This window comes from Melanotaenia boesemani, chromosome 13, assembly GCF_017639745.1.
Source record: "Melanotaenia boesemani isolate fMelBoe1 chromosome 13, fMelBoe1.pri, whole genome shotgun sequence".
In the NCBI taxonomy this organism is placed as follows: Eukaryota; Metazoa; Chordata; class Actinopteri; order Atheriniformes; family Melanotaeniidae; genus Melanotaenia; species Melanotaenia boesemani.
The window spans coordinates 36365367-36382998 of NC_055694.1; the positions used below are offsets into that span (position 1 = coordinate 36365367).

The following is a 17632-nucleotide window of genomic DNA, read 5'->3' on the forward strand; positions in this document are numbered from 1 at the left end:
GGTGTTTGGATGCTGTCAGGAGCTGGATGAATGATAACTTTCTTCAACTTAATGATGAAAAAACCGAGGTCCTTGTTTGTGCCCCTGACCGATTTTTCCCTGAGATAGCTGAGAGTCTTGATCCACTTGCCTTATGCATTAAGCCCTCGGTCAGGAACCTTGGGATAACCCTTGACACTGCAATGTCCTTAGATGCTCATGTAAAATTACTTGCTCGCTCTTGTTTCTATCACCTCAAAAACATTGCTAAGCTGCGTCCAGTTGTTTCATCATCTGAAATGAAGATGATCGTTCATGCCTTCATCTCATCCAGACTGGATTACTGTAATTCCCTCTTTACATGTTTAAACAAAAAATCACTTGACCGTCTCCAGTTGGTTCAGAACGCTCCTGCAAGGCTGGTAACTAAATCCCCCAAATTCACCCATGTCACTCCTCTACTAATCCAGCTGCACTGGCTGCCCATCTATTACAGGGTGCATTTTAAAATTCTGGTGTTTACATATCAAGCCCTACATGACCAGGCACCCGAATACATCAGGGATCTCCTACAGCTCTACGTGCCCAGCAGGTCCCTGAGATCGAGTCACCAACATCTGCTGGTTGTTAAACCAACATGGCTGAGAACTACGGGTGACAGAGCCTTTGCAGCAGTGGCCCCTGTCCTCTGGAACTCCCTTCCTCTAAGCCTGAGATCTGTGGACTCCATGACCTCTTTTAAAAAGCAGCTAAAAACACATTTTTTTAAATTTGCTTTTACTTAGTTTTATTTCTTTTTATTCTCTCTGTATTACTGTTATTTAGTGTTTTGTCTTATTGTTAAGCACTTTGTGATTTTATCTTGAAAGGTGCTATATAAATAAACATTTACTTACTTACTTACTTACTACTCTATTCTATTCTATTCTATTCTACAGTCATGTAGCAGACGCTTTTATCCAAATCGACTTACATCTAAGAGGAAGAACAACAGAAGCAAGAATCCAAACAAGATGGACGTTATCATTAAGTTGTAGTCAGACTGCTGGAGTCCAGGTGGACCAGGTGCTGTCATGTAGTGCTAGAAGCAGTGCATAATAATATATATTTTTTTAGTCTTTAGTTTAAATACAAGATCAAACAACATCATCTTGGGCATAAGTGCAGCAGCTTCTTCAGTACTTGGTTGAGCCAAAGAGCTGGACAAATCTTTCTAACTCATTCTGAGTAGAAGAGTTAAGCTAAGTGTGTCATGGCTCTGTGTGTGTGTGTGAGAGTTTGCAGGTTGGGTTGAGCAGGTTGCCGTGGGGACGGAGGGCGGAGGCTGGAGCCTCAATTGACACCACCTGCAGCTCATCAGCGGGCTCGTTAGCCAGCTCTTCTCCCGGCTATTTAGAGTCATGCAGGAGCTCCAGTCTTCGCCAGATTGTCATTCAATGAAGCGTGGTAATCAGGCCTCTACCTACGATCTATCTGTGCTTTGCTCTTGGATTATTGACCTTGTCATTTTTTCTACAGACTAAGACCTTGATCCCCTCAGTTAACTTCAGCACCCAGGATTTTGGACTACTCCTCACATCAAGCTACCTGCCTGCCTGCTCGCCCTGCCTGCAACCAAGCTCACAACACCATCCACAGATAACATCTCCTGGTTCACCCCTCCACAGTCAGTCTCACGCAGAAACAGTAAGCCGCTGTCAATGCTGACACAACCCAGCACCTTTCCCTGCAATAACCCTCTGCCCTTTCCACAGAAGAGTTGCCCGGACCTGGATCAAGCTACCAACACTTATCATTAATAAACATTGTCGCACCTTTCTCCCGGCTGTCTAAGTGTTCTGCTTTTGGGTCCGCTTCCTGGTACCGCGGCTGCAGGCCGTGTCAAAGTGTGGAAATGCTCCTTAAACAACTGAGTCTTTAGCTTGCTTTTAAAAGTGGATAAGGACTCTGCGGATCGGACGGAGTTTGGTAGATCGTTCCACCACCGGGGAACAACAGAGGAGAAGAGTCTAGCTACTGATGTGGCGCCACCTTGTGGTGGGAGCACTAGGCAGAGCGTAACTGTGGAGAGGGAGTGTAGCTCTGGATTAAGGAGTGGAGGTAGAACGGAGTCTGTAGCTGAGAGGAAATGCTGGACTGCTTGGCCCAACAGTGCTGTCTTTACGTCTCTGTTCTGCCCCGCTGACGCACCTGCAGCTGTTTGGACTCGTGGAGTCACTGCATCCTCTTCTATTTTTTTCTATTTTGGGACGTATCAATGCTGTTTGTTTTGGAGTCGGGATTTGGCATTAAATATTAGCTGAATAATAACTAAATCCAGTATACGGTTGAACGGTATGCTGTAAACATGCCATGTTTTATTGTTCTCCAAGACAACAAATAATTCAGTCTTTCTTCTTAAAACAAGCCATAATAATAACAATAACGAGTAAATCCACTTATACAGAACCAACAGTTCGTTCGGCTAACTGAAGATGCTGAAACATGAAGACCTGGTCAATTTTAAAATGCTCAAATAATGTAAAAATCATCATTTACCAAACAGAATCAAAAGTTTTCCAGTTAAAGGAGAATAAATTCAGTCTGAGAGGAACATTCATGTAAAAAACCAGCAGTGAGAACAAACTCTAAACTTTACTGTTTTTCTAGAGGTTCAGTTATAAAACGTGAAAACACATCAAGCTACAGCAAGATTTATACTAATGATAAAAAAATGATAGAATAAAATATATTGAACAGTCAATGAGACTTATGGAAAACAATGTATATTGTGTTTTATTATCAGTGCGTTATGGTTTGTGTTCTTCTTTTGCCACAGTCGCAGGACGTATTTGCTCGTTCCTTGGTCCATGGATGCCCTTCCTGATGCAACCCTCTGCTTTTATCCAGGCTTGGGACTGGCCCTCAGAGTTCACTGGCTCGTGCTCACCTCGGGGCTGCAGATGCCAGGGATTGAACCCGGGAGCTCAAACATGCAAAGCCCTGCCACTGAACTACATCCTCGTGTGTTATGGTTTGTGCTGATCCTGATAAAATGCTGTGAAAGTTTTAATATTTAAGCTATCGAATAAATAAAAAAAACATTTAACTACCTAAACCCTTTTTCCAAGGCTGCACGGTGGTGTGGTGGTTAGCACCGCAGCCTCACAGCAAGAAGGTCCCTGGTTTGAATCTCGGCTGGGGGAGGTTTGAACCTTGAGGTGGCCTTTCTGTGTGGAGTTTGCATGTTCTCCTCATGTATGCGTGGGTTCTCCCACTTCCTCCCACCATCCAAAGACATGCATGTTAGGCTAATTGATGACTCTAAAATCTCCCTAGGAGTGTGTGTGAATGGTTGTTCGTCCCCTATGCGATGGACTGGTGACCTGTCCAGGTGTACCTGCCTCTCACCTGTTAATGCTGGGGTAGGCTCCAGCTTACCCGTGACCCGTATCGGACCAAGTGGTACAGAGAATGAACCCTCTTCCACATTTGAGAGCTTTGATTTTGTGTATTAAATGTTTTGTTTGAAATTGTAGTTTGAAATAAAATACAAATAAATAAATAAATAATTTTTCTGTGAAAGCATTTTTCAACAATAGAGCCGTTAATGTGAACTGAAGCTGAGATTTTAACATTTTAGTGGAAGTTTTCATGCAGGAATACTGTGATCTCTGAGGCTGTGGAACTTCACAAAGTCCAGATTTGTGAGCTTTTCCCAGTTTGTTGTAATTCTCTCCGGCTGAATGGAAATGATGCCATCCTGCCCTGTCCAATCTGTGTCTGTGTTGTTTTTGAGCTGGCTACTTCAGAGTGAAAAGGACTGTTCTGCTGTTGTTGCTGTTATTATTCATCCCTCCATGTTTTCTTTCCAGTACTCTTCTGTCCTTTACTCTCCCTCACACACTTTTTAATTATTTCCCTGCCACATTTCCCTACAGCCAGCTATCAGATGAAATGGGACATGTTGAGCAAGACGACAGTGTGTGTGTGTGTAGGTGTGTTTGTTTGGGTGTGTGTGTAGTCTGTGGGTTGGTGCGGATGGGATGCCCTACTGGGAGTGATGAAAATGCCATTTTATCAACACTTTCTGACAGAAGAGTTGAGTGAATACCGATGCAGCAACTGGCTGCACGGTGTGTGTGCACGGAGCGCCGGTAGACAGCATGGTGTGTGTGCAAGGAGAGCCGGTAGACAGCACGGTGTGTGTGCAAGGAGAGCCGGTAGACCAGGGGTGTCCAAACTTATTTTGCTGACAGCCACATACAGAAAAATAAACAGGGGGCTGGGCCACTTCAGAGAGGTGATGTACATAGCCTCACCTTTTGTGTATTAAAGTTGGAAAAGATTAATAAAAAGTTGGTGAAATATGCTATAATGTTGAATATGTTTACAAAAAAAAAAAAAAAACAGCTTTCATCACAGCTTTACATAAACTGATTTTTTGATTTATTTAGAAAAATGGTTGGCAGGTCATTTTCAAAACATGAGTCTCATATTTCTTCTTAGTCAGGATGGTGATCCTCTTCACTGTCCTGTACAGAGAAAGAACAAGAAAGGGGAAAATGGGATAAGTAAGCCCTTATTTAAGTCATTAGGCTTATTAAAACACCTACTAATGTCGTTAGAAACTGTTATCAATGTTAACAGCCTGAATTGGGCTTATTAACAGGGATGCACATAATTTTAGTAAGTTATTCTGGTATATCAGCTGCATGGGCATTTTTTCGGTCGTGGTGCTGACCATCGTCTCAAAAATCCAGACAGATTTTGATCACATGATCACTCAACAAACAAATTTGCCGCACACTAAGAAAAACTGAGCTCAGCTGATTTGGCAGTGTCTGCGCTGTGCACATAGATGTGTTCTCTGCATGTTACCAAGCAAAATGCAAAGTGGCACTGCTTGCGCAAAAGCGTAGTCACAGAACTAATCTTACGCATTTTTCAACAATGTGTAACATGTGCCTGCACACCAGTTATGTGCAGCGATGCTTATTAACAGAAATACTGAGTAATATATTTTTAACTCACCTGAAATTGGAACGGAATTGCACTCAGTGGGAGCAGTGATGCTGTGCTTTGGACTGCAGGATGGCGGGTAAGTCAGGAGTAAACTTGGTGGTTGAGATGCAAAGGACATCACGGAGATGGCTGTCGGTCATTTTGGTTCTCAGTCTGCTTTTGTTTAGCGTTAACAGAGAAAATGTTTGCTCACATATGTATGTAGAGCCAAACAGGCTTTCCAAGTTCCGGTAGAACTCAGGGAGAGAAACATGCTGATGTTGATCCTTCAGAGAATCATCACACTGCATTCAGTGAGTTCTAACTGAGGTTTCTCTTCCACTTCTTCAGTTTCCACCAGAAAGGAGTTGAGAATAGTTTGATTTCTTGCTCAACGAGAGAAAAATCCTGGAAGCGCTGTCTGAATTCTGTTTCAAGAGATGTGATCACAGACACATATTCCCCCTTTTTTGTAGAAGGGTTGGCCTATGGAAAATCAGCTTTGAACCCGGACAGCGCGGGGAAGTGCGCAGCATTGAAGTTGTGTCTTAAAGAGACGGAGCTTTACACAATATGCTTTCATGTGCACATAAATTTCAGTCTTAGTCTTACTGGACCTCAGTGCTGCATTTGATACAGTTGACCACAATATATTACTTAAATGACTGGAGAACTGGGTGGGCGCTACACTGGTTTAAATCTTATTTAGAGAACAGGAAGTACTTTGTGTCAATAGGTAACTTTACATCTGAGCAGACAAGAATTACATGTGGAGGTCCCCAAGGTTCCATCCTGGGACCTCTTCTGTTTAACATCTGCATGCTCCCACTGGCACAGGTCATGATGAAAAACAACATTAGTTACCATAGCTACGCAGATGACACACAGATATATATTACAATGTCACCAGGAGATCGAGGCCCTGTACAGGCTCTTGGTAAATGCACTGAGGAGATTAATGACTGGATGTGTCTAAACTTTCTTCAGTTTAACAAAAACTAAACTGAGGTGATGGTTTTTGGAGCCAAAGAGAAACGATTAAAGGTCACCACAGCTCTGAGGTCTACACATCTAAAAACCACCAACCAGACCAGAAATCTGGATCTAGTGATGGACTCAGACCTAAAAACCACCAACCAGGCCAGAAATCTGGGTGTATTGATGGACTCAGGCCTAAACTTTGAGAACCACATGAAGGGAACCTCCAAGTCAGCCTACTATCAGCTCAAGAACATATCAAGGGTAAAAGATGTGATGTCTCAGCAGGACCGGAAAAAACTAGTCCAGCTTCCATCTTTAGTCGGCTTGATTATTGTAACAGTGTTTTTACAAGTTCGACCTAAAACATCAGTCAGACACCTGCAGCTGATCCAGAACTCTGCTGCTCCAGTCCTCACTAAGACCAAGAAAGTGGACCACATCAGTCCAGCTCTGAGGTCTTTACACTGGCTGCCTGTTCGTCAGAGGATAGACTTTAAAGTTCTGCTGCTGGTCTAGAAAGCTCTGAATGGTTTAGGACCAACATACATCAGAGACCTCTTGACCCAGTATGAACCTACCAGAACCCTCAGGTCATCTGGATCCAGTTTCTTATCAGTTCCAGAGTCAGAACCAGACATGGAGAAGCTGCATTCAGCTTCTATGCTCCACATGTCTGGAACAAACTCCCAGAAAGCCTCAGATCAGCTTAAACACTCAGTTTATTTAGATCCAGGTTAAAGACCCACCTGTTCTCTGCTGCATGGAACTAGCTTTTTTAGAAGTCAAAATCTACATCTGGTTCTTTTAAGCTGGAATCATGTTTTAATATTGTCTTTAACTTTATTTCTTGCATTTTATCTATTTTATTTTAGCATATTCCTTATGCTTTTATTTCATTAATTGCATTTCTTTTAATCTTTATTTATTTTTTATTATTATTATTTTAATGCACTTGTCTGCAATGATTTATGTAAAGCACTTTGAATTGTCTTGTACATGAAATGTGCTATACAAATAAATTTTCCTTTGCCTTTCTGTGTCTCACTACAGAAAAGACTCTTTGTTTAAAGAGGAAAATAGTCTGTCTATCATTTTAAAGTATATATATGTGTGTGTGTGTGTTTATTTTAACGCATATCGTGCATACACTAATTATCATTTGGTACAAGGTTTAACCAACAAGCTTGATTCATTTGATTGGAAACTTTATTAACTTGTGTTTATCTTTTTAAGGAATAACCTTCATTCTAGTTTATTGGTGATTGTGTTTTACAATGTGTCAATGATGATTTTAAATAATGTTTTATTTAAGACTTTCATAACTTGGACATACAGATATATAATTACAAAATGTTAATTTGGGATGTTTTACAAAATGATCAGAGTTTAACACAGACAGCCCACATCCGTTTTCTGAGCTGACCACCAAAATCCTGATTGCTCACTGGTCAAAAAAATCAAGACCTCCTCCTGTAGGAGCGTTCCCACATCAACTTTCTTAAAACTTAGAACAAAGAAATGAGTTTTGGGTTCAGGTTTACTTTTGGCTTCTTTTGGTGCTGTCTGGAAGATGCCCTTCGGATCTTCTGGAGACATGTTCTTTTCCTGACAGAGCCGCTTGCAGTAGTCTCCGGGAAGATGTAAGGCCGGAGAATTAAGCTTGCCGTCGTGTAAATTTATCGTCAGATATTAAAGTTGGGGCCTGCATTCAAGATGCATGATTGATTTTGTTTCTTTTGGACTGATTAACTCCACTTAGTTCATGCCTTTTCAAGCTGATACATCTCTTTTTAGTTATGTTTTTATCTTTTGGATTTTTAAAATTGATCCTAAATTTTGATTTTTAATTGGGGTAACTGGTAAACTCAGGCTGATAAATGCTTTAAAACCAGTTCTACATAGTTTTCTTTTTGGACCTATCCAAAGCCTATCCAAACTCTTGATCTTTTACAATATCAACTGCAAACAGTTCACCCTTCCACCACTGATTGAGTTGAATCGCAGGAAGAGACTGCACCAGCAGCACAAGCCTTCAGACTCAAACCTACGAACCATCATGTGGGACAAACCGCCTTTCTCCCTGGAAACTGCGAGTTGGAACTACCACCTACTTAGGCCTCCCCTGGAGTCACCACAGTAGTCGTAAGTCGCCTCTGGACCAAACAGAACAGGACTGGTTCTGCCCGGGTCCTCCTCTGCTTGTTTGCTTAAGGAATGGTCGGTGTGTCGTCCAGACTGGTTCTTAGTGAAGTAGAATAGAATAGAATAGAATGCCTTTTATTGTCATTATACAAATATACAATGAGATTAAGCCAACCCCAATGTCAGTGCAAAGAGAGCAGTATAGAAGATAAATAAATAAATAAAAGATCTAAGGTATAAAATATTTACAGAAATAAACAGATGTGCACACTCGAGTTATTTGCAGATATAAGTATGAAACATATTCAAATCAAAAAATATATTGCACATTCAGAGTATTGTTGCACGTATCATGATATATTGTATATGTCACATGACAAAATGTATTGCACATGTCGTTAGTGTCCAGAGTATTTCAGATTTGAATTCCTACAGGAGTTCAGGGCAGTTATTGCTTTTGGAAAGAAACTGTTTTTGAGTCTGTTTGTTTTAGTCCTGATGCACCTGTAGCACCTCCCAGAGGGCAGCAGGGCAAACAGATCAGAGCCAGGGTGGGAGCTGTCATTTATGATGTTTCTGGCTCTGCTGAGGCAGCGGGAGCTGTAAATGTCCATCAGGGAGGGGAGAGAACAGCCAATGATCTTCTGTGCTGTCTTTACAACTCTCTGTAGCCTCTCCCTGTCTGCTACAGTGCAGCTGCCGTACCATACTGTGATGCAGTATGTGAGCAGGCTCTCGATGGATGAGCGGTAGAAAGTCAGCAGCAGGTTGGAGTTTAGTTTGTGCGTCCTGAGGACTCTCAGGAAGTGTAGCCGCTGCTGAGCCTTCTTGGTGATTGACATAATATTCTCTGTCCAGGAGATGTCGGCCGAGATGATGACACCAAGAAACCTGATGGTGTGGACCCTCTCCACACACTCGCTGTTTATGTAGAGGGGGGCTGGGTCTGTGCTGAACCTCCTGAAGTCGATGATAATCTCCCTGGTTTTCTTGGTGTTGAGAGCGAGGTTGTTCTCAGAACACCAAGCAGCCAGCTTCAGGATCTCCTCCCTGTAGGCAGCCTCATCACCCCCGGAGATGAGTCCGACCACTGTAGTGTCGTCAGCGAACTTGACGATGAGGTTGTCATTGTGGGCCGGCCTGCAGTCGTGGGTGTAGAGGCAGTACAGGAGGGGGCTCAGCACACAGCCCTGTGGGTAGCCGATGCTCAGCATGCGGGTGGAGGGGAGGTGGGGACCTAGTCTCACAGTCTGGGGTTGGTCTGTTAGAAAGTCCTTTATCCAGGCACATGTGAGAGGGGGGAGGCCAACAGTGTCCAGTTTTGTGCATAGTCTGTCCGGGATTATTGTGTTGAACGCAGAACTGTAATCCACAAAGAGCATCCGGACGTAGCTCTGCTGCTGCTCCAGGTGGTTCAGCGCAGAGTGTAGAGCTACAGCTATGGCCTCCTCAGTGGATCTGTTTGCGCGGTATGCAAACTGGTGGGAGTCGAAGTCTGGGGGGAGATGGTCCTTGATGTGCTGAAGAACAAGTCTCTCAAAGCACTTCATGATTACCGGAGTGAGGGCCACCGGTCGGTAATCATTCAGGCTGGTGATGGGAGACTTCTTTGGCACCGGGACTATTATGGAGGATTTGAGGCAGTGTGGGATGACTGCCTGATCCAGGGAGAGATTGAAGATCCTGGTAAAGGTGGGGGCGAGCTGGTGGGCGCACGCTCTGAGCACCTTGCCCGGTACTCCATCTGGGCCAGTAGCCTTCTTGGTGTTCACTGCCAGGAGCACCCGTCTGACATCGTGCTCCTGGATGGTGAGTGGGGTGGTGCGGGAGCCAGATGGGGGTATGGGTGGGGGTGGGGGCATGGTTGGAGCAGATGCATGCTGCTGTGATTCGAACCGGGCAAAGAAGCAGTTTAGCTCCTCTGCCAGTGTTGCACTCTGATCTGCTGTTGACACATCACAACCTCTGAAGTTGGTGATGTCCTGTATGCCCCGCCACACCTCCCGAGTGTTGTTGCTGGACAGGTGGGACTCTATGCGCATCCTGTGGTCCGCCTTGGCTCTTTTTATGCCTCTTTTCAGGTCAGCTCGAGCAGCACTATACAGTGCTCTGTCCCCTGACCTGAAGGCAGCGTCCCGGGCTCTGAAGAGTGCGCGGACCTGGCTGGTCATCCAGGGTTTCTGGTTAGGGAAAGCCCTGATGGTTTTGTCCACAGTCACATTCCCGATGCAGAACTGAATATAGTCCAGTACCGTTCCTGTAAGTGTCTCCAGCTCCTGTTGTTCAAACACATCCCAGTCTGTCTGTTGGAAACAGTCTTGGAGTTTGGCGAGGGCATCTTCAGGCCAGGTTGTTACAGTTTTTGTGGTGGGCCTGTTCCTACGTCTGAGGGGGGTGTAGGCTGGGGGAAGCAGGAGGGAAAGATGGTTTGACTGTCCGAGGTGGGGGAGGGTATGGCCCTGTATGCATGCTTGATGTTAGTGTAGACATGATCCAGGGTGTTCTCCCCCCTTGTAGCACACTTAACATGCTGGTAGAACTTCGGTAGTACAGTTTTTAAGTTGGCCTTATTAAAGTCCCCCGCAATAATGTGAACACCATTGGGATAGGCCCGCTGTTGTTCATTTATGGTGTTTATTTATTTATTTATTTATTTATTTATTTATTTACATCTTAGTTAAACCTCCAGCATAAACAGATTAGATTGATTTTTCACTTGTAATAGAAAAAAGAAAAGTGCCTGGAGTCCTATGAAGGTAAAAATGTGCCAAAATGAACAAACTTGTAGATTTGATGTGAAAACTTGTAGAATACAATGTGAGAAGTTGTGCATCAAAAATCTGAACTTGTAGTTTTTGGTCATTTATAAGTTAGAACCGTTTAGATTTGTTCAGCTAGCCAGCAGTCACCTTTCATACACACCAAAGAGCGTATTCACTTGATCTTAATGTAATTCTTTATACATCTTGTTAGAGCATATGTTCGTTTACTCCTAAAACACATAATGGGGTAGTCAAAACTCTGATTGGTTAAGCCCTGAACCCCCCCCCCCCCCTCTTCTGCTCTCACATCTTCAGACACAAGTTAGTTTTGGCACAAATATCTCGCAAGGCATGAGCCAAAAAAATTTAATTACAAGTAAACAATGGAAGATAATTTGTCAGATGGACTATTTTTTCTCTGTAGCTTCAAATTCAGTTCACGTGTGTGTGAGTTTTCTTTACAGCAGAAAAAGTTTGTTCATTTTGGCACATTTTTACCTTCATAGAGTGCTGCTTGGGTGTAAAAATTGGTATTCCTCTGGTGCTCTTCAGTTATGGGATCAAGTAGAACTCATGAACAGATTACTGAGGCACTGCTGGTGATAGCCTATATATGCATGAATAAGCTGGCAGACAAACATTCTGCCACGCCCTGATGAAGGCCCCTTAAGCTGAAACATGTTGGCGTTGATATGTTTTTTAATAGATTAGCCATGAGATAATAAAGGCTTTTTATCTTCTACCTTCTTGAGTGCCTCAGTAATCTTTTCATGAGATTAATTTTTCCTTTCATTTTCTTTTTAGGATTTAGAGATCCTTTCTCAGTTTTCTTAAACATTAGCTAATAAACATCACAGGTTAATTAACCTTTGTTTAATTTCTTGCACACACATTTTATTCATTTTTTAATCATGTTATGGGTCCCTTCAAATTATGAATTCATAGACCTATAGACTGATTGACTGATGACTGATTGATTTGACTAGCTTGAAATAATTAATGTATTCAATTAATGAATTTAGTACTCCAATGGTGTCCACACTACCATTAGATCAGTGTTAGAGCTATTAGTGTAGTGGTGCTCCCCAAGGCCCCGAGGTTTGAGCGGCTTGGCTCAGCAAGGTAGAGCGGTCGTCTTATAATCCGAAGGTTGCCGGTTCGATCCTCGGCCGAGTCGAGTTCATGTTGAGGTGTCCTTGGGCAAGACACCGAACCCATAATTGCTCCTGATGGGTCGTGGTTGAACGCCTTGCATGGCAGCTTCTGCCGTGTGTGTGTGAATGGGTGAATATGCTATATAAATATGGACCATTTACCATATGTAAATAAGGTTTGATTTGATAATATGGGCTCATTAGTCCAGCTTATCCTTTTGGTCTTAACCTGTTCCCTCTTTTCTCTTGGAAGACATTTCAAATCCTTAAAACGTGGATCCAGCGCTGTGGCCACCATGTACCATGTCTGGTTTGCATCAGTTTGCCGTACTGCCAGTTCCCTCTGGAAGGCATTCTTGAACTTTACCACGTAGGCTGGATCATCATCAGTGATGTCCATGATATGGTCCAGATGGCGAAAAGCAGGCAGCACTACAGAGCAACAGACGTAGGCCTCACCACCCACCAGCTCAGTCACATACCTACATCAGTGGATCATTTTCAAAATAAACTTAGCTGGGTATTTAAAGTGTTACTGATTTCCAATTTAATTGTCCTTAAAAGTAACTACCTAATGTTCATTCATGTTTGTATTACAGATTTGATCATTGTTTACATAATTAAAATGGACAGGTGTTTATTTGGGCCTGCCTGCATGGCTCAAGCAGGACCTCCAGCCTCTGCAGTTTCCCCCACTCAGCTTCGGTTGGCATGACCAATCTGAAGGGCGTAAAGTAAAGTCCGGCTTTTCACTATGATTCAGGGAAAAAAAAACCAAAAACAACTATGGATATAGTGGTTGAGACTCTGAACTGACTGAATTGTAGAAAATGAATTGAACAATGAACAATGTTAAAGTTGGAAATTGCATCTTCGTAAATAAGCAGAACTTGCTGCTGCATATTTTCAGTGTTCAGCAAATAGTGACAATATACCACATTTCGTTTTCTCCGCCGAGTTAACCTGTAGCGTGAATGTTATCTCCGGGTGGTCTTGAACGCAGCATCCAAGCCGATGGTTGTTTCACCGAAATCAGATTTTAAAAAAATGGAGAGTAAATTTATGAAAGCAGGGAAAGACGTCCTAAAAGCCTTAAAGGGTTTTGGAGTGGATGCAAGGAAGTAGATGGCCATTCATCTGTAAAATATGTCTCACCTGAAAAAACTGTAGCCATTTCAAGCAACATTTTTTCTTTTATTGATAATTACAGGGCCCATGATCAGCTATTGATATGTTAAACTAGTGCTGGGCAATGATTAAAATTTTTAATCACGATTAATCGCATGACATGCTGTGATTAATCGCGATTAATCGTATCGTTACACACAAAATGTCTCTTGCCTTTAAAAGAAAACCTACAGCTATATAAAGAAAATGCAGTAAATTTAGGTTTACTAACACGACATCAGGGGTCTCCAACCTGTGACTCTGGACCTTCCACAATGCCTCTAAATATGTGGCTAAAATATGTTTTTTAAATCTATCTTTCTTGTCATTAGGTTGGAAACCAGGGACTTTTTTTTTTTTTTTTACATCATTTTCCACAAATATCTACATTCCTTAGAAGAAAGTCTGTTTATCCTCTTTTTATAAAGGTTTTATGTTTTTCTTTATTTTTAAAACCTAAAAACAGAAATAAAAATAACAAATATCCTATGGTGCCTCTTCATTAAAAATATATATTAAGTTTCCTTTTTAAAAAGTCTGGTAACATCTGTGTCTCTAAAGGAGCTTTATTTAACTGGCTGGGGGAAAAATGGCTCTTTGGATTGGAAAGGCTGCAGACCCCTGCACTAAACACATAAACAGGTTTAGCAGCAGTTTTCTTTTTAAACAGCAACAGTTAAAATATTTCTTCATATATATTTATAAAATCACATATTTATGAGAAAGAAGGATGAAATGTTCAGGATTTACTAACTAAAAGGTAAAAAGTCTCAAAACTTTCATTCTTAGCTTCACCTCTGCACCTGCAGCCTCCGCTACAGGGAGTTAAGGGTTAACATCTCGTTTCCGGGTGTAGCGTCAGGTCTGTAGATGTAACTATAAACATGTGTGGTATCCACAGAAAGTCCAGAATCTCTGCTACCAGCTCAGTAAAACCATTTCTATCACCAACAAACACAGTTAAGACAACAAACAATTCAAAAGACCAGAGGGGTATTGCACGAAACCAAGATAAGGGATTAAGCCGGGATATGTTGGTTATCCTGGCTGAATTTAGCCCTAAGTCAGTTGCATGAAAGCAGCTCAAACTAAACCCGGCCAAGTTACTGTGGTGATTTATCCGCTGCAGCTAGCCTGCTCCAAACCAGGCTAACTGCCGGAAGATTAATCCTAGCGAGTCACCTGCATGTCCAACGTCAATTCTGTGAGGAATGAATGTGTTTAACAGCATGTCCATGGTCTTCCTAAGTATGGCGCGTCATTTTAATCATCCAGTATTAAAATATTACATATACAGTCACTGTACATTTAATCGAAATCTGTTCGTAATCGCAGCAGCCTTTTTATATGGATTCGAGTTGTAGTATTATTACTCAGGCCAAGTGTTATATTGCTATGCTAATGAAGACTGCTCATCAAATTGCTGTCAGAGGTTTTATAAATATGTGTTTTATTGCATTAATTGAGATTACAAAACACAGCGGATGAGGTTACAAAGGTGTATTCAAAGAAATCCGTGACGAAGGCAATGTAGAATAAATAGGTCCAACTCCCCTTCACCTGTTCCCTCTTCATAATGGCTTGCCCTTTTTCGGAGGATGTGCTGGACGAGGAAGCCCGCATCCTCAGAAAAGCATTCAGACGTGAACGAGTCTTCAGGGACAGCTCATATCCCCTGGCCTTTGGAGATGACTGTGTCATTGAGAGATACAGATTTTCGGTTACTGGATTTCCAGGTCCAGTTTTCTGAGTGTCCGGCGTTTAATCTCAAGATCCAGCTCCATTCCTTGGAGCTTGCTCTTTTTGAGTTAGCTTTTAACATCTGCCAGCTCTATCTCTCTCTCCAGGTGCCCTGAATAAAGTGTTCTGACAGTTTGTGAGGTCTGTAAAGGAAATGTCAGTTAGCACAGCAGGATTTGTGCATAACGTAGATGTACTTTAGCCAATACTCACAATGTTACCAGGCCGCTTAGGAGACTGTGCAGCATCCGGGTCCTGCTACACATTTTCTATTAGCACCACATCACTGACTTCATATCCTTCATGGAATAAATAAGCAGGCCAATCCCATAAAACTGACATGCCTCAAGCCTTCTGGACTCCACTGACACAGTCTCCTCATCTGCAGACGTGCATTCTGCAGCTGCAGATGTGCCTTCCCCCTGCCGTATACATGCAGCGAGAGGACTCGGATTAAGATTTCACAGAACATACCAAGCCTGTGATTTCGAGACACTGTACTAACCGGATCATCTTCTGGTGGCTCCAAAAGTGCAATTGTGTTCCCAGACACTGCAAGGTTATCCAAAGTCAGACACTATATTATATTTGATTGTGTTCCATGTGCAGTAGAATTGCAGTACGTGATGTACCTTGTATGAAGCGGACAGTTTCTGTGGCTGGGACAGAGTCAGTTATTGTCCCTCCCTGGATCCCCTCCATCACTGGCCTCCCTTTATTTAAATGGAGGCCAGTTCCTCTGCTGGAGTCACATCCTGGCTTGGTGGGCCGCCCCCTGTGCCAGTTTATAGGCCTTTTTTTAACTGCTACAATCATACAGACATTGAACATGTCAGCAGACACCTCATCTATTCACCTCATTTGTTCATGGTTATCTACTTTGGAGTCACTTACCAGCCTGCAAAATGTTCTTATATTTAATTTTTTCTTGCTGCCAGGTCCTTTTATGGCCAGACAGGTTTGTCCTTTATGAAGGACAGAAAGATAAAATAGATAAAAACGTTACATGAGGAAAATAGATTAAATGACACATTGTGGATGATTGTTTGCACCTAATCATACTCTACATTTCCTGAGTAACATGCACCTGCTTGTCACTCTTAAAGTATACAACAGTTAGTGGATTTGAAAAGTAACTCCTTTAATTGTAGCCTAATTATGACAGTTCCAGTGGAGCACTGCTTATTAATTGTACAGTTTTTGACTACTTACGCATTGAGCCGGTTGGCTATTGTCTGCCAGGCTCTCTCACGTTCTTTACTTATGGCATTGGTATTGCCTTTTTTCCTTATAATATCCTTAACTTCGTCAGAGAACTCCGTCAGGAGCTGTTCTTCAGCGGCTGTGACGTAGGACGCGCGACTTTTATCCATTTCCCCATCTTTGATTCTGTGAGCGATCGCGAGGTCTGCTTCAGTATGCCGTGCACACGCACTTATCCCAACTATCTTCACCTGGCTTAACCTAGCCGCACCTTCTCATCCTGGCTCAGCAAACGTGCAACCAATTAAACCAGGATAGGCCGCGCAAGCTAGGTCAAGCTGGGCTTGCTTAATCATCCTGGATTTCTTTATTCTGGTTTCGTGCAATACCCCTCAGGTACACAAAGTCCGAAACACATGTAAACACAGATGATGTTTCCCCATGAACACGAACAAACGACTCCTCTACTAAAAGCTCACATCTCACAGATTCCACAGCTGGAAGTTTCATCTCGCTACGACCAACATTCACCAAACCAGAGGCAGAAGAAGACCCGATTTATGCTGCACGTTTGTAAAAGTCAGAAAACATGTCTTACCTTTGCTGTCTTGCTGAAATTAAAACCGCATTTATTAAAAAAATAATAAATAATAAATAAAAAGTTTCCCGTGGATTTTGACAAAGAGAAAAGTCGGTTCTTTTTCTTCTATCTTAAGTTCCAGACAGAAAACATCTCTTCATGTTAATAAACCTACTCTCTCCTTATCACCACCGCTGTAGCAGGGAAGAGAGACATGGACACCATGTTTCTGTCATCAAAGCCAGCGGCCAGCAAAAAACAAAAAAAAAACGTGCGATTAGAAAATTAATGGAGTTAGTTAAGCATTGTGTCAAAGCGCGATTGATGCGTTTACGTGCCCAGCACTACTAAATACTTTTTAAATTGTTAAAAAAAAAATATTTATAAAGTAATGTGAGATAAACACCTATACAAAGTACTGGAACGAGGTAGTTGAGGATGTGGAAAGCAGGAGTAATGGAAGCTGAGTTACTCACTTGCTGCTGCAGTGGGTCTTGACTTTGCTCCTGTGAATGTTCACCTGCATGGTTGCCATCTCCAGGTCTGGCACGCTCAAGAAGATGTTGAGAGTGTCTTCTCTTTACATGATGATAAAATGAGTTATACACTCGATATTCCTAAGTACACCCGTCAATACTACAGAGCAACCTGAAGTCAGGACTGCGGCTGTGCATTCGATTGATGTGGCTCAGCAAGAGTTTCAGTGAAAAAGAAATGAAAACGGGGCAGATGACGCATCTCCAAATCATTTTTAGAAAATAAAGTACAAATGTACAGACAACACCTTTCTCCTATTTTTCCTTTGCTGTAAATGGGAGGGAAAGTGGATGCCCTGATGTCCGACCACTACATTGTCTAGCAGGATGGGGTATTTAAACACATTAAGCTTTTGTTTTGAATATTTATAATGACGTTTGTGGGATTAGCTGGTTGTGTTGATG

The 17632-nt window shown here is 42.4% G+C and overlaps 1 long non-coding RNA gene across 1 annotated transcript; it reads left to right on the top strand.

Moving 5' to 3' along the window:
* Positions 1-1552: 1552 nt before the first annotated feature.
* On the top strand, positions 1553-17521 carry LOC121651670. The gene is made up of 3 exons (XR_006012459.1): positions 1553-1665; positions 2592-2593; positions 17510-17521. It is a non-coding gene; the product is annotated as an uncharacterized LOC121651670 (long non-coding RNA).
* Positions 17522-17632: the final 111 nt, after the last annotated feature.